The sequence below is a fragment of the Anas platyrhynchos genome, chromosome 2, assembly GCF_047663525.1.
Source record: "Anas platyrhynchos isolate ZD024472 breed Pekin duck chromosome 2, IASCAAS_PekinDuck_T2T, whole genome shotgun sequence".
NCBI classification, from domain to species: Eukaryota; Metazoa; Chordata; class Aves; order Anseriformes; family Anatidae; genus Anas; species Anas platyrhynchos.
The window spans coordinates 130,339,639-130,363,442 of NC_092588.1; the positions used below are offsets into that span (position 1 = coordinate 130,339,639).

Genomic DNA, 23,804 nt, shown 5'->3' on the forward strand with positions numbered 1-23,804 from the left:
TAGCCGAGGATGGCTGATCCAGGGTGACCAAAGGGATATCCTATACCATATGGTGTCATGTTCAGCAATAAAAGCTGGAGTAAAGGAGGAAGGGGGGACATTCAAAGTGATGACATTTGTCTTCCCAAGAAAACATTACACGTGATGAGCCCTGCTTTCCTGGGTGTGGCTGAACACCCACCTGTTGATGGGAGGCAGCGAATGTACATGTATTCCTTGCTTTCCTTTGCTTGTGCGCATAGCTTTTGCTTTACCTAGTGAATTGTCTTTATCTCAGCCCATGAGATCTCACACTCTGCCTTTCTGATTCTCTTCCCCATCACACCTGGGGAGAGTAAGCAAGTGGCAGTGTGATACTGAGCTGCCTGCCTGGGCTAAACAACAACTCCAAAGTCATCACTGAAGGCATGGGACAACCTGTACTGGGGAGATGCTCACCTTCTACATGAACTGAGAGGGAACAGGAGCTTTTTCCTCCTTACAAGCACTGCTCTGCTGATTGGCAGAGACTTGCCTTCTCATAGAGCAAAGGGATGCTTTGAAACCATGCCCTAGTTTTGTTATTACTGTTTGTTGTTTTTTTTTTTTTCCTCGCTTATAAACAAACATGTTTCTTGTACTAATACTAATTGCCTTTGTGTAGAAATGATTTTAACTCACAAAAACATACTTTTGAATATGGAAGAAAATATATTTCTGTTCAATGTAGGTGGTCAGCTCATGTCCCTTTTTATCCTGATAATTACCCTCTGTCCAAAGAAGAATATTCTTGGTCATTTTTTTTTGTAGTAAACATCTCCATCTGCACTGAAATTTGCCTTTAGAGAATCTACCATTCTCTTCCTTCCTTCCTTCTTTCTCCAGATCTCTAAAATTAGCCTTATTTCACCAAGCTTCTTTGGCTACAGTTTGGCAGCTGCTATATTTCTAATTTCAAGACTCTCATAAAATTATGGAAAGAAAATAGAAGTGTTTATATTTCACATTTATCTTCCTAAATTAAATTTTCTCCTTCCTTTTAATAATAATAAAATAAAATATTTCCAGGATGCATTTGCCCTGAAGTACACTTCACCAGAACAAGTACAAGTCATTACAGCCATGGGCCAAACACACTTCTTCATTTCTAGTGTTGTAAATTAGGGAGAGAAGAGCAATACCACATACTTTGTTCGAAGTGTGTACCCTCTGATTGAAATACGCAACGTTTTCCAAAGCACCTCTTAATGAGAGGTCAGTATCATCATTCTGGCACCTCGCATGACAAATAAGTTCAACCGGAAGGAGGGGAAAAATAAAGCCTCAATTGGTAGTAATCTGTAAAAACAATCCCATTTGTAAATTTCCTGATGTGACTATTTGTGTTTGTCTGTCTAGGATGGTTTGCAACAGTTGCTCCCTCATCCCTTGGCAACGAACGGAGTTTTCTTTTAGTTACAGGACTGATATTAAGAAACAAGCTGAGAGATCATTTTTGGCATATCCCCTCTATGCTGATGTTTTATTTATAGTTCTCTTCTATGCCACTGTTTTATTTATGGTATTAAATATATAAAGAGATTATAATGCAGGGGAAAAAAATAACTATCATGGACTTCAGAAGCTGTTTTGTCCAAGAACTACGCTTGTGAACACAGCCACCTGGCTTAATAGACTGATATTCAATACTATACATATATTTTCTTTATTTTATTCAATCAGATACTTTATCTGTGTAGCCCACTGGTGAATAAAATACAGGGCATATTCTAAGGAAATGATATGAATCAGATCCTATCATTCAGGCCAGAACAGTTCTGAGCTTTGCTTTTAAATCAGGCCCTTGAATATCTTTGCTGCCTTGAAGTACATTAGTATTACACAGTGTTTACCCATAAGTTATTGTGTAGCAATCGTAAATAATATATAAACACTTCAACTTTATCTTAGCTTAGCACTACTTTTAGTACTGAACTCATTTCATTAACACTTTTTATTGGAATTGTTAGTAAATCAATCCACCACCTTCTCTTTAAGGCAGTCAGCTCCTCCTAGTGGTTACTCGCAACCTGCAACAAATACAGACCAGGATTTTCTGTTTGTCCAGTCTTTGCTAAGCAGAGGAACAAAGATGAAACTTTTTATCCTTAAAATATAGAATGAAATGGGTAAATATTTTGCCCCCTAAACTTACTGGTTATTAAACTGAAACAAATATGTTCTACATTACTTGTACCAAAGCTTTCCATATTTTTCATATTATGAATCTCAGTAATATCAATGTGAGATGTTGAGTCTGTTTTGATTACCCAGATACTTGCCTCTATCAATGTATTTTCAATGTATTTTGTAAAGCTGATCAATAAAATCCAAGCTTTTCTAAAGACTGAAGGCTGAAAGCCTGAAACATATATATATGCGTGGGTATATATATATATTTGTAGTAATATCTTTCATTTTTGGACATTCCCTCAATTCAGCAACACTGCTCACACAAGTAGTTGCACACGTTTGCATGCTGTTTAGAGTGGGTCTCTGTCACTCAGTCAGGACCACATTTCTGACAATCTGCCTGGTTTTCCTTCCTACTGCATAGCTTGCTATTTCTGCCATGACATTTCACCTGTTCAAACTGCCTGGTGAAACTTTTGAACAGCACCCAGTGTTGTCACTACAAGTTTTCAGAACTTCCCCTTTGTTACTTTTGAACAATTCCACAAACCACAGAGAATGGTACAGTCTCTCTCCCCTCCCATTTTCACAACAGACTTGAGGAATGAACAAATAAAAATACACCTGCTGAACTGCAAATTATCAGTGCAATGGAAGAACAGATTATACAGTATATACACAGATTACAGAACAGATTACACACTATATATACAGGCAAAACTTAGCTATCCCCTGGTATGTAAATCTTTTTACTGAAACAAATTAAGAAGCATTTAAGGGGAAAAAAAAAAATAATTAAACACAGCAAGCTGCAATAGAACCAACTAGTAAACAAACTATCAACTGCATGCCAGGATGCCATCCATCCAATGCAACAATGGGCAGGACATCCACTGCCATTGCTCAAGTTACTCCATGCCATCAGCAATATTCAGTGTCTATCTTAAAATACTAGCAAAACTCCCAATTTTCAGAAGCAGGTATTTAATGCTTTCTGAGAAATAAAGGATCATGAATCACACCGGGCACCTACAGAGAGAGCCAACCCAAATCAATAGCTAGGATCTTAGCAGGAGGCTTAGAACCCATGCACAGCACAGCAAGCAAACAAGACAAGCTTAATTTCTGATATAAATACACAATACACCAAGGAAAGCCTATAGGCACTGAATCTTTTAGGATCAGTGTAATTAGCTTACTCAACTATTTTGGTATTTTAAGACATATCCTTGTGTGCCAAAGCACATAGGCAACAATTAGCAGATTCTATCTGTAACTACTGAGAGAGAGAAACTTGTAGGTACTATCTTCAATATTAAGAAAAGAACACAGAAAAGGTCCTTCACCTCCCTTGTGGTTTTGAGGAAAAATTATAGGGATAATAATTTGTGGACTGAGGAAAATTGCTATAATTCTTAAACTCGTGTGAATTCTTAATGTCCTCTACAACAATCTAGATGTAGTGATGGTCCAAAGCTTTATTGTTACACAAATTTCCAAGACTGGGATTTTAGTTTGTGCTGTATATACAAAAGTCATCTGACCAATAAATCTTTATGTAGTTGACTGTTGAAGATGGCTTTTGGCCAATGCTGAAGAATGTTCACCTTAAAGTAACCCCTCTTTATTTCTGTAACAGCTTATTTTCAATTGAAAAAATATTATTAGTTATTATACTGGTGTCTTAATCTAAACTGACATCGGGGACTTACTACATTAGAAGTTACCATAAAAACACTAAGGAATAGTCATAGAAAAAAAAAATTAATTTGTAACTCATATAGGTAAAAGAAATTCAAATGAAACACATTCCCCTTCCCTTTGGAAAGTGAGGTTCAGGTAATTTGAATTAAAATCTGTATTCTATTCTTTATCGAGACTTGCCATCTATTAAGGATTATCAGTTTTGCAGAGATATTTACAACAAGGACAGCTGTTCTATAAGATTAGCCAGTGTTTTAAAAATGCATGTCAAATTTGAATTAAAATCTGAAATTTTGTACTTTACCACAAAATTCACAACCTGGGTGAGTTTCAACTCAGAATTATAAAAATAAATAAATAAATAAATAAAATATCTCATTAGTATGATTTTGGGCAAATAACTGAATGAACAAATTAACTTTTTAAGAAAATACAGAACACATTAAAGACCATGGATACGGATAGATCCAGAAACAGTGTGTACAGTCCATTAGTTTTCTATGCTATTGAAAATTATTTTGAATTTGAATGTGTTCTCTGAAGACAGCTTTTGTCCTGCTGAACTTCAACAGGATGTTTCAGGTGTACCTGGGTAGGGAAAAAAAAAAAAAAAAAAAAAAAAAAAAAAAAAAAAAAAAAGGAAAGCCTATGATGTATTTTGTTCAGCCCTGGAGTCAGTACAATTTCTAAAATAACAGAACTCCAACTTACTCAGAAACCAATCTAAACCTCCCTGAATTCAATAGAAATTATTTCAGTGACTTTAATGGGCTTTGGGTCATGCATTAAACTAATTTATATTAAAAAAAAAAAAAATCTATTTCCTTTTACTTTCAATTAATCAGAGGACTGGGAGTGACCTATTGGTGGAATAGTAAATAATACAGAGAAAAGGTCAGTTGTACAGAGTGACTTGGATCACTTGGAGAGGTCAGTTCATATGCAAACATATGTTTTAATGCAGCCAAATGCAAAGTCGTCTATCTAGAAACAAAAAGCTTTTGTAAGATGAGGAAACGTATTTTTGACAGTAATGATTCTGTCTCCAGATTAAGAAAAATTATTGTCATGGTAGATGACCAGCTGACACTGGTGTCCTTCAGTGAGTTTACATGATTTTTAACTGATTTACAGGCAAGGGTAAAAGTGGTAAGATAGTATTAATGATATTGGAATTGATACTGGAATTCTGTGTCCAGAATTAATGTCTATCGCTCTAAAAGGATAATGAAGTATTGGAAGTGATTCTGGAAAGATGCAGCCTTCAAAATGTTCTTAATTGAGAGAGGTGGAAAAAGCACAAATTTGGTTGATCTGTCAGGCAGATTACCTGGAGATAACTTGCACATTAGTTACATGGAAAACATATTTCTGATAGTAAGAAAGACTTTACTCTGGCGGGGAAAGGTACAGCAAGATCCCAAGTGAATCTAGACAAAATTTGACTAGAAGCAAAGACAATATTTGAAGCAGAGACCTAACTTTGGAACAAAAAGGATATGACTATCATCCAGCACTATGTCACTTATGTAACACTTGTCTGGGTGTTTTTTTGTGTTGTTTTTTTTTTGTTTTGTTTTGTTTTGTGTGTGTGTTTTTTGCTGTTGTTGTTATGTTTTATGCCAAAAGAACTGTGGCATGTTAAAGAAATTAAAGGATTATGTTCTTTGTCCTGTAATAGGCAGGAGATTGAATGTGGTTATAGATGGTTATGTCTTTTCCTTTACAAATCTCTGACTTTGCAATATGAGATGAAAACATAATAGTTACTCACTGAACCATATGCATGGCACCTTTTGCAAGTTAGATTTGATAGTTAGCCTATCCACCAAAGACCATACTGAGTTGTTAGGTGAATAATTTGCAAACTGCTATGGATGTTACTATGCCTCATGGGTAGAGTTTTGTATATCTGATGTCACAAAAAAATGACAGATCTTATTCTCCAGTTGGAGATGCATCCCACTGTCCTGAATCTCTACAGCCACAGAAGCCAGGTGGCAAGACACAGACAGAGATGCAGAAGATGCAGAGAGCTGAGCAAGCTTGGGCATCTGTGTGAAAAATTTTGCTCTGTTTTAGCAAGAGGTTAAAGGTTTATGTGCTAGAACCACAGGGTTAATGGTCCAGTTAACAGTCCAACTCCCAGCAGAATTTTCTATATGAGGGACATCACAGGGTCTGTGCCCTTGGACATCAACCAACATAATACAGAAGCAGGCCCACCCAGGGGGACCACTGGATGGGGCTTAACCAGCTCCTACCAACTATGAAACAAAAGATCCTAATAAATCCAGCTCCAACCACTTGGTTCAGTGGGCACACCACGTCCCTCCTGTAGGTACTGTGGGAAGTCATCCCCCATTACAACACTCAGCACAGTGCAATGATGGTTGTCAGGATGTGCCATAAAGCTCTGGAATTTTTGCCTTCAGGACTATGGAGGAGGATCAGCAGCATTTTCATATGCCTTAGGTACAATCAGTCCTTTACTTGGTGCACAGACCAAACACCTTGACAGGGCGAAGACAACAAGTACAAATGGCCACTATCACTGATGGAAAGGTTGTACATTTAGTTCCCCCAGAAGGGGTATCCAGTGAGAGTATGTGAGGATGATATAACTGATTCAAGCCCAGGTAGGAACTGAGAGAGTCAGTTCCACCATAGTTAGACATTTCTATTCTACTTTACCAATCCTTGTCATAGCAATCACAATGAATTAGACAATGATGAACAAATAAAAAGCTAAAGCCCCTAAACACATAAGAAAATCTAAAGGGTACTTAATAAAACTCTTTGATTTTCTATTTCAATTTTTAATACACTCTGTCATAATTAATTTTGATGATCTTAGGCTAAATTAAAGGCAGTGGGTAGCACTGCATGGAAGGAAAGGTATAAGGGTACCTTAATGGTACCACCCAACATAGTGCCCTGTAGGCAACCATAACTTAATTTAAAAGCACACTTGATATGCAGCAATATACCCAAGTAAAATGGCAGGTGATCCTCAAAACAGAATAAGAAGTAGCTGTTGTAGCCATCCTTAGCCACAGTAAATCTGTGTGAATGCAGTGATTTTCATTAAGCAATCAATAATATATTTTATTAGTTCCAGAACACTGCATACAACCTACTAGAAGCAATTTCACTCCACAGTTTTGAGTGTGAATACCACAATTAAACCAAGAAAAAATAAATTAGTTTTTCTGAAATCTGGAGGTTTTTGAGTTGTAAAAGTCCAATTACGAATTAGCAAGCTGTGAATAATCAGATAATAATTAAAAAAAAAAAAGTTTCAAAGCTGCATAAGCTTATAAGCTTTACTCTTTAAATACCCAGAGATTTATGAGGTTAAATTGTAATTGGTGGCAAATGAGACAACTGATGATAGCTAAAAGAATCACTGTTTTTCATGTTTAGTTTTGGGACTAATACTTGGCCTTTGGGGAGCAGCACAATCTTTCTGCTACACAAATGTTTGAAATATATACAAATAACTAGACAGCTTTGTGTAATTTCAGGGCACTAACAAATATATCTGTGTTTGAAAACACCTGATCTCCCAGTACAGCAGTGGATTAGATTTCCAAATGTGTTCATCCACCTGCTCCCATTAAAAGTGGATGATACTGACAAAAAAACATTTGGAAATCTAGTTCAGTTACAGTGTTAGACTGCTGATAACCATGCATTGAGTCTCATCCAGATCTAGATGCTAAGGACTTCTGAAAATCTTCCTGGCCTCATACTGGTATACTAATATTGACTAACATATAATAATAGTATTTCATATGGGTAAGATGTAACTCTTCATCATGCCTATAATTCGATCTTGGTGTGGTAATTTTTAAGTTCTTAGAGATAATTTCGTATATTGTTGTCCTTTTAACGTTTAAGAATTTAAAATCAAACATAGTGAATTTTTCATGCAGTTGCAAACTCTCACTGAAATGAATGACCCTTTAAAAAATGTTAGGAAGCCAGGCCACTCGGAATATGAGAGGCACATTTCAGTCTGGTTGCATCGGAAGTACTCAAGAATAAGAGTGACTGGTGAGGAATGTATTTCAGGCTTACAGAGCACCTGTATCCTTGGGGCTTAGATGAAATCCAAAGAGAATTGACCCTATAAATTACAAACATAAAAATAAGAAAAGCTGTGTCACAGAGACTTCACAGTCTATTCATTAAATCCTCCAAGTGCTGTTTAAGCAGAACCTTATATATGCAGTGAATATAATATGATTATTCAGAGACTGAAGGGCTAGTTTCCAGGAGTAAATGATTGTAGATTTAGGCCTCTGAAAACAGAGAAAAACAGGATATGCAGGGACACTCAGAGACCAAAGGAAAGGTATGGTTGCTTTCTAAGCCACCATGCTGTCTAAGCTCCTTTTCGCTACCACATGCAAAAGAGATAATGGCCTATCAGCCAGGACATTAGCAAAAGTCCTAGAAGGCTTGGGTATATGTTTTTATCTAGCCATAAATTTTCAGCAAGCGATTTCAGGCACAGATATCAGATTCTATGCTGGTCAATAAAAAATGCTTACTGGTGACAATCCTTGCTCCAAACTACCTTCCAAACTATGCTTAATAGTGCCTGGGAAAGTTTTAGAAACTTCAACAGAAAATTATGCCCAGGAGCATGATAATAACAGTTAAACTTTCTGGGCAATTGGATGCCATTTTCTAAGTTTGTACCCCTTCTCTATTTAATCTACTACTGTAGTTATATCCATTGAGAATGAAATAGAAGAAAGACTACTTTTTATTGTGCGATACTCAACAGTATGGTGAAGGGAACACTGATTATAACAGGTCCCTTCCAACCCAAGCTGTTCTATGATATGATTCTACGATAATAAATTCTTTCTGTAAAATAAAGACAATATCAGTGATGTAGCCATGTACCCATGAAGTACAAGACCTTTAACCTTCTCTTAGATTCTGCATTTCTAATCGTGAGTTCTGCTTTAAAGACATGGAGCAAAGTTATATGACGTTATCAATGCAGATGGTTAGATGTGAGCCTGATATTGATACATGAGTTTTGCACCCCAAAGCGCAAAAGCCCACAATTATATATCACGTAGCCATTCCCAGGCTGATAAATTTTGTTTTCTCTGGGAAAAGTGATGTACCTTTCAAATATCTAAAATCTCATACAGGATCAGCCAATCCCTTCATAATCTTGTCTTCAAACTATGGTTCGTTTCAAGAAACAGAGCAAATCTCCCATTTGGTAGGACTGCCAGGAATTCAGCCTTTCTGGAAATGGCCCAAGAAAGATTTTTTTATGGGATTGTAGGAGTGATTTCCTGAATGTAATGGTTGTACCCTGTATTTTAGCATAAATGGAAAGCCAGCAAGCAGTCCTCAGTGACATAAGCAATATTTGGTTATTTAACTCTTAATTGATATAATTCCATAAAAAGTTATTAAGATTTACACTGGCATGATATTTAGGTAAATTGTCACACCTCTAATTCATAGAGTTGTATCAGTACAGAAATTAGAGATGACTGCTTAAAACATTACTGTTTTTACCACTATCTTTCTTTGCAAACTTTACTGATATTGCAGACAGAATCCATGCAGTGCAAATTATCCTCTATTTCAAAGATACCAGCTTTAAAATGAAGTTCATTTTCTCACATAAATAGGATACAATATAAACAAAGGTTCTTAGAGAACTCAACATTGAGACTGAAAAATACTTTCAATCTGTGCTAGTTAGCATAAAACAACATTATGTTTGCCTGAATGGATATACTAAACATTTAACAACAACAACAACCACAAAAAGTCTACATTTAGAAGCCATAATTTGACTGGTTTCAGTTGCAAAGCCTTTTGATTACTACTATTAAAAACTTACCATGATTCATACCCGTTTCTGAAGAAAAAAGATAGCTAGAGAAAAAAAAAAAAAAAAACAAAAAACAAAAAACAATAACATATATTTTTCTTTAAATTATGTTTTTTTTTTTTTCTTATAAATTTGGGGAAATTTAAAAGCTTTTTAAATAGAAATTACTTTAAATTTCAATTTCATTTCTACTGTACATGCTTTTATTTTTATTTAACCATAGGATCATAGAGTGGTTTGGGTTGGACTTAAAGATTATTTAATTCCAACCACCATGGACAGGGACACCTTCCACTAGATCAGGTTGCTCAAAGCCCCTGAAAAAGTTAAAATGTAGAAATTTGCTTTCTTACTTGTTTCTGGAAGAAGAAAGAAAAAAAATCAACTACCCCAAAACAACAACAAAGCAACACTGGAAGGGAACAAACATATTCTCCAGTACAGCACAGTAATCTCTGTAGGTATCCAGTTATATCTTTAGGATTACAGGATAACTGAGGCTGTTGGAAGATGGAGAACTCAGGAGGCCTCTTATCCAGCCTCCTGCCCAAAGCAGGCTCAACTGTAAGTTCGAACAAGGGATAAGGTAGAAGAGTTTGTTCGTGATAGTAATCGGTGAGTGATCTCCCTGTCTTTATCTCAACCCATGAGCCAATTTGCATCATATTTTCTCCCTCTGTTCTTTTGAGGAGAGAGTGAAAGGCAGCATGGGTTGGAAGGAGCCTTAAAAGATCATCTAGTTCACTTCCCCTGCCATGAACAGGGACATCTTTCACTAGATCAGGTTGCCCACAGTAATCATATCTGGAACATAGCTGGTTTTGAGCTAGTGGGCTATCACATCTGATACTTGAATACAACAAATCCTAGACAACAATTTGGAAAGGAATCATCTCAGTCTCTTATACACAGTTTAATTACCTGTCTGAAGCTCATAAAAGATATGATCTCTAAATGGCACTTTCAAATTTGTTTTAGTACATATAATAGCCTATTATAAAATATGCAATTTAAGAGCTAGTTTGTTCTCTGTGGAGCTTTCAGCTGGACAATGTTGTATTTTTCAAATTTTTGGCTAGCCTATTTCACATGCATAAATGGAGATGTAGAGAAATGTAATGAGTTATTCTCAGTAGTTTTATGGCACTATTACACTTTATCAGTCTTCTCATACTGTTATATTTCTTGGGATTATGTGTAAATATGTGTGCATATATGAATATATAGACATATATATGTGTGTGTAATGTTTACCTTAGTTCATAATCTGCTTAAGAAAAGATTAACGATGGGAAGTACTGTAGGTGTCATTACTCAGTTAGTTAACACGTGTATTAATATTAAATTTAATTTACTTACTTACTGCCGAATCAGCAGCCTAAAATAGCAAGAAAAAAGTATGGATTATACTCCCTGACAATTTTAAGAGTTCAGGAAATGAAAAGTGCTTCAATCATATATAACATATGAATTAAAGTATTGGTAGTGCAGAAGCCTTGAAACAACTTCAGTGACCCACTTACTCATTATTCTTTCATTGTTTTAAAGAGATTATGAATTAGTGCTCTGCAGTTTGAATAGCATCAGATACAAGAAATAGAACCCCTGTGCCTCAGTTAACCTTAAACAAGTTCCTTAAAGGAAGAGAGGCAGATTTAATGACTATGATGTCATTCCACAGTATAATACATGCCAGAAAGAAATAACAGAATATAACAGAATAACAGGACAATTTAGGAAAGCCATTTTTAGCTATTTAAAGCCTCAGAAAAATGAGCCAAACTTGTGAGGAAAAACTGAAGAGTGTGTAATAATGCATCTGAAAACATTAAGATACAAAAGATTTTTCCATCCTCTTCAGCATTCTGTATTAAAAATCTGATGCTCTGCCAATGATACCTGGCAAAAGTATTTTAACTGTTTCTGCAATCTGATACTGTATGTACTGCAGTCCACAATGAAATCTTCGATTACTTCTCTGAATTGTTGTGTTCCCTGTTCTAACTGGCTTCTGTGGAAAAAAGCCTTCAGTTGCAACAAATATTTGCACTCCTGCTTACAATATCAATAGTCTCTTCTTGCCCTTTGAAAATTACTATGGCCCTAGCTTTGACTCAAGCTGTAAATACAGGAATGATAATGTGACCCATACAGACTCTATTCAAGTTGCATGAAGCCAGAGGGAGACTTTCCACAGATTTCAGTGGGACCTTACTAAATGGTGCTGGGGGAATGTGAACTTTCAACCAGACATCTTTTAATCCAGTGGTTATTTTTTCTTTCCTTACTTTCAATGTTAAGCAAACAGATTTGAAGTCATCAGGTGTCAGAGTCCAGTACATGGCATCAGGGACATTCTATTTGATATCAAAGGCCACATGTTAGTAGGTCTTGATTTATATTTTTCAAATCAGACTGATTGATAAAGTGCTCTGAAGAAGTAAGATAGTCAAGCAAAACAGCTAAAAATCCTGTCAGAATGTAAGCAGAGCCCCTGTAAAAAGGCTAGCTGCCTTTTGAGAATAGGAGAAATTTTGACAGCTGAGAAAGTAGTTCTAAAATCTCTGGTAATACCACTGACAAGAATGCTTTCATTTTGCCAGATGAGTCCACCTTAGCTTTTGTTGTCATTTCCATTATTGAATGATCTCCATTCTGAAAAAGGATAACTAGTTATTGATTCAAACATCAGCAGCTTAAATGCTATCAGCTAGAAGCAGCAGCACAAGGGAAGGCAGCTGCACGAATACTACTGTACATTCCTGCTATGCGATACCGAATTTCCTATTCTGTCTAAGCAGGCTTGGGGCTCAGCATAAATGTGGATCTCATAATCAACCATATATTTATCCTCATAAAAACCTCTGTTGTTCTTCCTACCTCTATTCTAGAACGAGGCAATACACGTCAAAGATGCAGACTGCAGTGGAGTGCAGAGATGCCTGAACTAGCTTCTTCTGCTGCTTTGGTACCATGAGAAGCAGTGTAGCTGCAGCAGCATGGAACTTCATGCAGGTCAATGTGCCCTTAGGAGAAGGAAGGACACAAGATGTTTCAAGTGCTTGCATTAACTCTTGTAAAGCTAATTCAAGTATATCCTAAGTTGCCTGACAAAATCACACTGGAGATAGCATTAAACCACAGCCTCCAGGTCAAATGATTTGTTAGTTCTTTCATGCTGTGATTAGCTTCAGACTTCCACAGAGTTTGTTATTGATTATTTCTTTCTGCCCCAGGAATAGCTAAAAGTGTGCAGTCTGGACTCACAAAAATAGGCACTGAACGAGCAGTAAGAACACATACAGGCTCCCCTCTAAACAGTTAACAGCTTAATATTACAAAGAGCATATGTATCTAATAAATGAGAGGGTTGACTATAACAAGGTAAAGTAATAAATATATTTTATAAGCATAGTTCTGGGCACTCCTAAGAATCAGCCCTCATGTTTAGGCCTCCAGGAAATCACAAAATCTCTAAATATTAATCTGCTTTCCTTTGAGATCCACACACATGATCTGGAGCCTAAACTGTCTGCAATCCTCCTATTCCGTCTGACATTCAAAAGATCATTTCCTGGAAACTCTGAAGGGAAAGCAGCGAGGCATTTCCTTTCTCTTTCCTCCTTTTCTGAACCACCTCCTTCTATTGGTTGCATCAATAGAAGGCAGTGAAATGTGAAATCTAGAGACCTAATTTCGTACCCAAAAAAGTGTATATTTAACTTCACTGGAAACTACAGATATACACCTTTCCTAAGAATCTAGCTCCATCAGAAGCAGACAAGAAAAACTAGCAGATTAATGTCTCATAAAACAGGAGTGTTTCTACCAGTATCAAATGATATTTTTTTCTCATATAGCAATCAGAAAGGTTAAAGGTGAACATTTGTCTTTGTTTTTTGCCACCTAGTCCATCTCCTGAATGAGGGCTTCCTTTGAGCTGCTGAGTACTGCAAGTGCATCTGGAAAATATCAACTAATGTATTTCAAAGTTATTACGTGAAAGCAAAATCCTGAACTTTTTTTTTTTTTTTATGAAACCTTCCAAGAAAATTCACTTCCGAGACCTGGCTTGAGAATGAGCAGGAGACATTTTTCAGCCCAAAATAATTTTATGAGAAAGGTTTAAATGTTTAGAAAATACATTGGAACTGCAATTTCTCTCTTAACCAATAGCCTCAGTGATGGATTACATGACCGAAAGAGTGAATGTATGTGTATACACACATATACACATCATTTCATTTGTTTACCTTTGGATCAAAAATAGAATGTTACAACATTTGTTTTATCATTTTCGATCCCCCTGAGGCATTGTGACATTTGGTACATTTATTTTTCCTGTTAAGAGATGATTCTTTAATTCTTTGAAGCAGGTGGAGGAAGCATTTAGCAGTATGTTTACACTGTGACAACTATACATCGGGGGGAATAAGTGGGAGTGTGTTTGAACATGCACAGAAAATCAGAAGTTGATTACATTTCTTACTTCTGCACAGTCCAAATGTACATGTTAGAGAGAATTTCTGTTCCCAGTGCAGATAATAACACATATACAGATTTCAAAGAGGCCAAAGGCATCTTGTCATTAACTTTAATTGAGCACCAAAGTCATGTGTGAGTACAGTACTCTTCCTATTGTCCAGCTTTGAACACTAAACTCAAGTCTCTTCCTTGTAGTCAACAGAAAAAAAGGTAAATTTCTCCAAAATTCCTTTCAGGAGAACAACAGTAAAAGCCTCTTTCTTACTCCATACCACTTTATATCAGGAAACTTGAAACAAAGGTCCCTGTGCATCTAGAAAGTAGCTACCTAAATGCAGAGTCTAAAAATAATCTCTGTACTTGAGATGTTTTTGTTCTTGTTGGGACAAATTTTATGATTCACAGTATGCAGAATAAACTGACACATATAGATGACCTCCTGAGCTCCAGTGTTCTCCTTCCATACTGGAAGGAGGAATCTGGACTAGTTGTATTAAAATAAGGCTGTGCATGTCATGTAGGATATGCTAACTGAAGTCCAGTAAGGTAAATCTAGGAGTTTACTTATGTTTTCTTTGTGAGGTACTGTTAAAAGAACACACTAGAATGCTGTAACTCACAAATCTTAGTCACACAACTATGGCTGACTCCAGCCCTGTCCTCTTTTATTGTTCTGTAATGAAAGTTTATGACTTTCTTTCCATCTTTCAGCAGATGAAAAGATTTCTGTCTTTCTCCGTGAAACTGCATAACTTAAAGTCTTATGGGATATCAGGATGACAGCTGGGATAAACTTATCTCTATCTTGCTTCTCGAAGGAAGCCCTCATCAAACCCCACTTCCTCAGGGAAACTCCAGATTTCACAGAATCACAGAATCATCTAGGTATTTAAATACGTTTGTCACAGAACAAAGCTTTAAATGTTATGTCATGAGTTTTCCTGAACTTGCAACATAGGTCAATGAATGGAGCACTTTTCCTATAGACATAGGATATCTACTTCACTCAGAAAGACCAAAATTACCTGCATTTCCCTGGACTGTTAGGCAAATTATCTGCACCAGTGACATGGCATATCTGTAACTATGTTTTTCTCTTTTAATATCCCAATGCAAATGCCATGGTTAGTACAACCTGAAATAATTTTGTTTCTGTCTCTAAAGAGGAAGAACAAACAAACTTTTATCTGTTCTGACCCAGTGATGATTTTTGTTGGTTTGTTCAGCCACAAAAATAATTTGAATATTCAACCAATTTGCTACTTACACAAACTTGTAGTTTCAATAATCATTACCAATAAGATATTTTTTCCAGCTAGATGGATAGCAAGCAAATGGTTAATTGGGCAATGCTATCTTTAAAGCATACGCATATATAAGGAAGCAAAGACAGAGGGCAGAGGCACCCACAGAAGGCCAGTTCATATTATCTATAATAAATGATGGATTTTGCCACTCTTTAAATTCCATTCAAAGTTTTTTTTTTTTTGCCACTAATCTTGCTAGATCCATATTTTTTCCCTACTACTTTGCTCTTGTTGACCACCGAGACGACTTGCAGCAGAAGTTACTGTTTAATAAGAGTAAAGCTGATGTAATCCATCCCAGAATAATTTCCATCTTTATAAACCAAATACAAAATATGTAAGAACATCCTGTATTACTAATTTAGTCTGGTTATATGACACTTTTTTGTGATAAACTTTTTTATGATAGAAATATTCCAACTTGATATAATGGAGATCATCATAAGTAATATCCAGAGAGCTGTCACCTCACACATATTTTAAAAGACAAAAGCAATACCTTGTAAATTATTTAGTTCTTAGCAGGGTCTACTAGAAGAACAGACATCTCTGTTTCACAAAAGTTTTGGTTTCATACTAGACATTATATTACACCACTCCATACACCAATGAAAATGTTTGGAAAATGTTTCCTTTGAATTTTAACCTTTTTGCAGAACACACATAGATAAGTTTGATATCAAGAAGGAAAAATATTTTCTTTTTCCTGGGTAGAGCTGACTTCTGTTTAAAAAAATAAATAAATAAACAAACCTTTTTTCCCCCCTACTAAACTACTATTGGGAGCCATCCCTTTAAAGTGTCTTTACTCATATTTTATGTCACCATTCAAAATCTTTATTTAGTAGAGCCCCAGACTCTGACATGCCTGCTCTGTTTTGAAATAGCATTTACCAGATTGATGCATGTAAGCATTAGTATCACGGGGGCTACCAGGTAACAAGGAGACATGATCAAGCATCAGAAACTTGGATTCTATCTTTAGCTCTGTTACTGACCAACACTATCAGTTTGGACAACTCAGTTTTGTTCTTCTATCTTGAAGTGAATCCTTACCTTTACCTACTTAAGAAACAAGCTCCACTTGGAAGGTAACAACTTCTGCTGGATATGATTTCACATTAGGGATCTGATTTCTTCTGAGTCCTTTAGACAAGATAAATCATCATAATAATATTCTTATTTGCAGCTAAGATTAAACCTAAAGTTACCTTATTGGAGTGTCATCCTGGTTCCTGTGATATTTGTCTGAAACTTTCTTCTTAGAGTATAACAAATGTGCTTCAACTCCATTGGTCAGTTTCTTCCTCTAATGCAGATGGGTTAATGGATTTTTCTTACGCACAGTACAGCTTGTTTCTTAGTATTAATTTCAACTTCAGGTTATTGTGCAAATTATGTCCTAGCTGGAAATTGAACCACGTTGACCACTGGAAAAGAAAAGCCTAATATATGACCTGTATTATACAAATTTGCCCAGCCAGCAAAGTATAGTTGGATTGATTTTCACTCTGTCATATCGAGACAGTTTGTTAGACAAGTTCTCCACCCAGTGGCTGAAAGCGTTCATGAGAGCAAGGACATGATCCCCAGGATGCTGCTATTGAAAAGCTGGAGATGTAAGTTCTGCTTAAATATTTCAGCTGATGCAGGCAAAAGAATGTTTCCTTCATTTAAACCTAAGAAATCCATTAAAAAAAATGTTTAAGTCAAAAGTAGACTTAAGAACTATAGATGTAAATAACGAACCTCCCCAACACCTTCCAAAGCAAGCAAACAAACAAACAAAACAAATAAAACAAAAACCTACACTAGTATTTTCTGCCGTTTCTGTTTTCAGAATATTTTATCAATATGGACTCAGAACTATGGTTTCTTTATTCGCTTGTTTGCTTTCAGCAGAGTAGCAAGTCAGTTTCCTCTTGCCATCAACACAGGGACAAAATTAAAGCTTCTCTGAGAGTTATTTGAAACAGGATTTAGCACTTCAGAAGAATTTGCTTTATACATACAAAATGTGCAGACTCACTTCCATATATGAATCCCATTTCAGCATAATACACATCTAATACAGGTGTAAGACTGAGTAATATCGCCATGCCCCCTGAAATTTGGGAAGTAGCATTAGTTGGGAAAGCTGTTTTTTATAGGAGGTGCCTGACACGTGGAAAGGCTGTGGTATTTCACTTGATTTGCATCCACAGTTTATCTCAAATGTAAGAACTGCTTTGTTGAATTTCAGCCAGGACTAGGCAGCTTTCCATATGGCAAAGTTTGAAAGCCACCTTGCCTCCAACTGTAGTGGGACCAGAAAAGCTTTGCAGTATTTCTTCTTTAAGCTCGTTCTGTTTCTGGGGGAATTTTTAGCAGCATTTCCCTCCTTTAATCCCTGAAAAACTGTTCAAATACCTTTTAGCCTGAAAAAATCCCCTGGAATTATGAAGGAAGGGATCTGGACAGATCCTGTTTTGACAGGACATTAATCACAAAGATGATCTCCTGTTACTAATACTCAGGTACATCTGCCAGGGGGCAATGGGACTTGTGACCATCTCTGTTAGCACATGCCAGGGAAGTGCATACCTCAACAACATTGCAACAACAACAAAGCAAATAAAAAGGATTCAGCAGCAGCATAGGTATACTTATGAGATTTAACATAGTTCATTTTTGTTCTTTGAACAGATGCACTTTGCTCATGCTTTTTTGATTTTCATCTTACCTCTTTTTGAATTTTGTAGATCCCTTTCATACTGTTATATGTATAAATATATATGTGTGGAGAATATATTACTTGGTGAACTTGAAAGTTACTGCATTTATATATGTAAATCCTTCTTTATTGATGAAATATTTGAGTCAGTTAAAATATTACAATCAATATAAATATATTTTTGATTACAGTACTCAAATTTGTAAAATACAAGATGAACAAATAAACAAAAAAGGCAGTACACATCCCACACATACCCCTCTCGATAATGCCCAGATGGCCTCACAGGGAGCCACAATAATTCTCACAAAACTTTGCACATCTAATAGACACTGCTCTACTGCTAGACTGGCATTTATTTCTGAATATAAGTTTGAAGCTTTTTCATTGGAAGGCGGGGCAGGGCGGGGAAACATTACATTTGGGTACATAATGCTGTGAATTAAGTATCAAAAAAAAAAAAAAAAAAAAACAGAAGAGAAAGGTAAAATTTACAACTAGGTCCTGAAAATTTAGAAAATAATTACAATGAACTATAAATAAGAAGGAAATATTTAAATACAATTTATTCTCCAAATAGAACCATAGGATAGTAGAGTCATTTAGGTTGGAAAAGACCTCTAAGATCATCAAGTCCAACCATTAACCTAGCACTGCCAAGTTTACCACTAAGACATTATGTTTCATAAGATTAATCTACTAGTTAGTAAAAATACCTACTTTTTCTACTTTATGACACTGCTCATTCAGTCATGCAACTGTTTTGCAATTTTACATCATTTATAATATTCCAGCTCCCCTAAAACCAAAACTGATTTGTCATTTCTTTTCCTGGTAAACATTGCTGTTTTCCCAAATCAAAAAGATAATTTCACATAATCATTTTGTTTATGCTAAAAATGAAAATAAAATTTTTGTTTGTTTGCTTGTTGCTTTTTGTAAAATATGTGGGAAGCTTGAAATGGAAAGGTGACAACTAAAACTTCCCCTCTCCCCTTACCTACACTATTCTTTTCTGCATTCCACTCCAACCGAATGCACAAAATTCAAAATTGTTCTGTTTTCCTGTATTTTTGTTACCATTTTTTGATAAGGGATGGGGCAGGAGGAGGGGGATAGTTCTGGAGTTAATGATAAGGGAATGATTAACTCTTTGATGGACTCTAAAAATTAAACAGTTTAGAGAGTTTAGATAAAACAGTGAATATATAACTTTCTCAGTGGAATCATCAATCTGTTCTAGTTGCTTATATTTTTGTTTGCTTTTTGTGATTTTGAGAGAGAGGGGGAGAAATTCTGGACACAAATCTTACTGTACAGATTTAAATTGTAAGATAGAATGCAGTAAAAGAGAGAAGTAGCTTAACTTTGGGTCTCGTTTTCCATCCTCTACTGGAATCTAAATTATGATTCGTTTCATGAGTCTCTCAAATAATCTGACAAAAGGGTAGAGCAAATACTTTTAAGATGATGTTTCATCTTGTACAGATTAAGTACAGTGAAGCACCAGGTTTATGGTGACTTCCCTTGCAGACGGGACTTAGTCTTTCTGTGAAGAACTATATCTGCATGTCCTCTCTGACATTAGGTTGGCGACTATGTCAAGTCCTTCAGGGAAGGAATCTCCTCACCCCGGAGGGAAGCGCATCAGTTTTACAAATTGTTAGCCGACTTCACCACCTAGTGGTACTATAGGAAAAGTTTCCAGGCTAGTGTTAGCCATTAAATCTAAGGAGAAATTAGGTATGAAGCACAAATAGTCCAACATAACACTATGCTGGAACTAGGGCTACATAATTGCATGGAGTTTGCTCTCACTTCACTAAAAACAGAGTGCATATCTCTCTGTCTTTCAGTATCTCCCACTTCTCTGACAGACACTAATGGTCCACATTCATTCCCTGCAATGTCCAACAAAGTAGATGTCTTTCCTAATTTAACTCCAGGTGACAGAGTACTTCACCTGCCTGATACAAGTAACTGTCTGAACCTTAGCTGGTTTTTTTGTTTGCTTGTTTTTCTTATTCCATATTTGTTTTAGCACAAATACATAGATTCCACATGACCACAGGTCAGAAAAAGAATGGAAATTATACTACCTAGCAGCTTAAAAAAAATAATAGTGTGGAAAGGAAATGATTTAGTATCAAGGACTTTGAAATAAGAATTCAGAAGGTCTCATCAACAAATCTTTCTTGATGACATTTGCTCTACCAATATTTAAGCTTACCACTAAATACAGATAGCCTCTACCCAAAATGAACAGTTGTAATACTCACCTATATTCCGTGATTTACCCTGCAAAGTCCAGCTAGCAGAGATATGGCTTCATTATCCAAAACAGATTCATATTTCCATCAGCTCAGCTGCCCAAGAACTAAAAATTACTGTCCACGTTATCACTGACTGTAGAGTTGGGCATGATTTTAAAAAAGATGTAATAGCCTCATGCTTACAACTCAAAATGAAGAAATATGGGATGACTTCCTTAAGTTTTGGTTGCTTTCAAACTCAAAGTATAAACATCTACATTCAAATATTGTTTCTATGCAGAATACACTTCCCCCTAGGGAAGAGGAAAAAAAAAAAAAAAAAAGACTATCCTAAATTTCAAAGGATTTCTGTCCATTTGTTCACTTTTCTGTTTCATTTTCTTTTTTCTTTTTTTTTTTTTTTTCTTCTTTTTAGTGATTGACAGCTTCTGCTTCAGTCTTTAAGGGGACTGAATATCTATCTGTTTACCTTTCTGGGTGCCAGTTATTTTCTATAAATCTGACTTTGGGTAGTGCTTACCACCAGAAACGCTGGCTGTGCCATCTTCATTTCCAAAATGGGTCTTGGAGGGGTACAGAGCTTTAAACTTGATCTGCCCTACTTTTGTGGAGGTTGGATCCTCTTGCCCTTCACAACCTTCCTACCTCTTCTTGTTCTCAGCAATGAACTGACCTCTCAGATCCTGTTCAGGCCAAAGAGACAGAAGAAAAATATCCACTTTTTTGCTGGTTTGGTTTTGGTCATTGTAGGCTCATCAAGGCGAGGACAGAAGAAATGGCAGGACATAAGCAGTGGCAGATAAGATTGGTCTAAATACTCTGAAAACTTTCCAGAGTTGGTTTATTTCTGTTGTTTAACCTTTGTTCTATGGACTTGTGGAGGGAATTGGTGGACCACCACAAAGGATTTATGAAAGTTAACTTTTTTTTTTTTTTTTTTAATTAATCTACCTAAGGTTAATATTTCTATAATGAGCTCCTAATGAAATGAGATGAGGTGGGATGGGGATGAGGTGCTGATCTTGTCTCTCTGTTAACCAGAGATGGGACTCAAGGGAACATCATGAGGCTGCATCAGGGGAGGTTCAGGTCATATATAAGAAAAAGCTTCTTCACTGAGAGGGTGTTTGGGCACTGAATATACTCACCAGAAAAGTGGTCACAGCACTGAGCCTGACAGAGATCAAGAATCATTTGGACAATCCTCTCAGACATATGGTTTAAGGTTTAAGTAGTCTTGTGTGGAGCCAGGATTTGGATTTCATGATCCTTGTAGGTCCCCTCTAACTCAAGATATCCTATTCTATCCTATCCTATCACCCATAAGCTCAGACTTGATATACAGGCTGTCTGCCTGTAGACAGACAAAATTAACAAAAATGTTTGTATTAGCAAATCCATAGATATCAAATTGCGTTTCATTTATAGAGACCACATTGATTCTTGGTTGTATGATCCTGTGGAACTCTTACAGTCGAGCAATATGTACCTTAGTAACAAAATACAGAAACAACAAAGCAGGAAGATTAAAACTGAAACATTGCTTTTTGGGGGGAAGAAAGCAGTTATTTGGCTTCCAGTGGTCATTCTTATCATAAACCTCCTTGTTTTTAAATACCAGATATTGTTATAGTCAATCAATATTTGTTTTTCCTCATAAGCATGATCTCAGAAGCACTCAAGCACTAGTATAAACTTGTTCTTAAAATCAAACTATCTTACTCTTATCTCCCATACCAACAGCTGCTTACATGTTTTGCTCACCTTTCTTTGAATTTAACATAATAATAGACTCAATCCTGTTTCAGAATTACTCTGGATGAGAATAACTGAATTGTTATTGTTTCCTAATTTATATCTATATTTATCTAAAGCAATAAAGAAAAAAAAAAAAAGAAAAAAATAGCCAACAGATGATGATATCAGGAAAAATTTATAGCAATTACACCTCGTCAGCCTTTCAAGGAAAAGGAAGAAGCAGACTTTTTGCTTATGGTTCTTATATAAAAACTGCAATAAATAAACAGTTGATGATATACACAGTACACTACATCTTAGTGGAATGAATCAGCACAAGCTTGTGGAAGTTAGCACTATCAGCAGCAGAGACAAGGGCTCAACTGATTTGCTAGAAGATAGTCAGTTATAATACACCTTAATTAACAGGGGATTTAAAAAAAAAAAAAAAAAAAAAAAGCCTTGGAAGTAAGGAGAGCCACCTCTGCAATATTTTATTACTTAGAATTTCATACATGCCCCTTTCCTTTGTGTGAATAGATCCATGAATTTATCCTTGCAGATATTTTCCTATTAATTCAATCCCCCTTACTAAGACAATCAATGGAAAGATATTGTCCTGATACATACAGGTACATGGTACACAGGATTAGCTGAAAAGCCCCCAAGCTACAACCCCAAGAAGAGAAGGATACCTTGAAAATAAAGTACCAGATGAAAAGCCTACAATGAAAGTGGACTTTTCAGGCCTTATTTGTTTCTTTTTTATTCAATGGTTGCAATTTTAAAAAGGTTTTGCAACACACGTTAGTATTTCCATGTTCATACAACTCTTCCCAGGAATGCTGATAACCTCCTGGTGTCAGTATGACTCTACTGCAATTCAACTCCCGTTGCTAAGTCCTGAATTGAGATTAAAAAAAAACACGTTTAAATATGACAGCTAATACACTGCCTAGGGACTGGGACTTCAGTATGTTACATGAATTTCTTAGCAGCAGTAAGCATGTATTTCCTTATGCATTCTTTGTACCATTGCCACAGTTCTGATTATGAAAGGAATATCTTGATACTGTTCTTTGTACTATACAACCACTAGCAGGCATGTAATTATTCTAGAGAAAAAAAGAAGAAGAAGAAGAAGAAGAAGAAGAAGAAAAAGAAGAAGAAGAAAAAAACAAAAAGAAAACAAAAAGCTATTTGTCATTGTATTTATTTCACTTTATGTACAAGAAGATCTCTAGCAGTAAAGCAAATGCTGCACCCATCTTAAGCCTGCTGCCTCTATTCAATCTCCTTCACCCCAGCCCTGGTTACTCAAAAATGTTAGCAGCTGTACCAAATTGTCCTGAGATACTGCTTCTCTTTCATTTACACAGTAGCAATATCCAGGAGTGGCTGTATCAAATTATGAATCTTACTCACCAGAGTCTTACTAAACTGTGCCTATTTATGCCCAAATACCAATGCAGCAGCACAGGACAGAATACAAGAGAGCATGGAAGATTGCTTATTTTGATTATCTGTAGGGAAGGTGACTTTAACTGACCTGTAAC

General features: G+C 36.0%; 1 long non-coding RNA gene across 4 annotated transcripts in view; it reads right to left on the minus strand.

Moving 5' to 3' along the window:
* The window catches only part of LOC106015582 (uncharacterized), a 320,191-nt gene that overhangs the window by 18,353 nt on the left and 278,034 nt on the right, over nt 1-23,804 (minus strand). For 3 of the 4 annotated variants that reach the window (XR_011807004.1, XR_011807003.1, XR_011807002.1), the window contains one exon: nt 16,737-16,955. The exons of the other annotated variant lie outside the window; for it this stretch is intronic. This is a non-coding gene — a long non-coding RNA (uncharacterized lncRNA). The remainder of the gene's footprint in view (nt 1-16,736; nt 16,956-23,804) is intronic. 4 annotated transcript variants of the gene reach the window in all.